This window comes from Orycteropus afer, unplaced genomic scaffold (genome assembly GCF_000298275.1).
Source record: "Orycteropus afer afer isolate SDZICR_OR568_19922 unplaced genomic scaffold, OryAfe1.0 scaffold00291, whole genome shotgun sequence".
Classification (NCBI taxonomy): domain Eukaryota; kingdom Metazoa; phylum Chordata; class Mammalia; order Tubulidentata; family Orycteropodidae; genus Orycteropus; species Orycteropus afer.
In genome coordinates, this window is record NW_006921878.1 from 2537389 (window position 1) to 2538052 (window position 664).

Genomic DNA, 664 nt, shown 5'->3' on the forward strand with positions numbered 1-664 from the left:
TCAGGGCGCCGGCTGATCTGTCGGCGTAGCGCTCCTGACCCACTGGGCATGTGCGCTTTCGCGGGCTGTGCTGGGAAATGTAGTTCTCACGGAGATCCTGGCCGCGCGAGGGCGCTAGGGTCGCGCCAGGAGTTGGGCTATGTAACTAGCTTCACGTACCGCAAGAGCCGGGGCTGGCCTTTGGTCCTGTTCCCTCAACTACAAAGTGGGATGTATAATCGCTGCCTCTCTCTTATGTCTGTGCTCAATATTCTAAGGGATGACAACAACACAAGGCAATGCACTGCCATGGAGTCGAATCCGACTCATAGTGACCCCCTCCTTGGTTTTCCCAGGCAGTTATCTCTAGGGATAGTACCTTGCCCAACCTTCCTTCCCAGGAGTCGCTTGTGGGTTTGAACCGCCAGCCTTCTGCCTAGCAGTCACATGCCTTAGGCACTAAGCCACCAGAGCTCCTTAAGGGTTGAGAGATGAGAAATCTAGTTGCAGAATACCGAAGGGGAGAGCGAGGCGGTGTCTTTGGTATCCAGGAGCACTGGAACCAGCACCAGGACCCTGTTGAAACTAGACTTCCGGTTTGGCAACCAATTGCAGTTAGCTGCCCTCGTCAGTTCCGACTCCTAGCGACCAGTAGAACAAATTAGTACAGTGGAACGGAACTCTG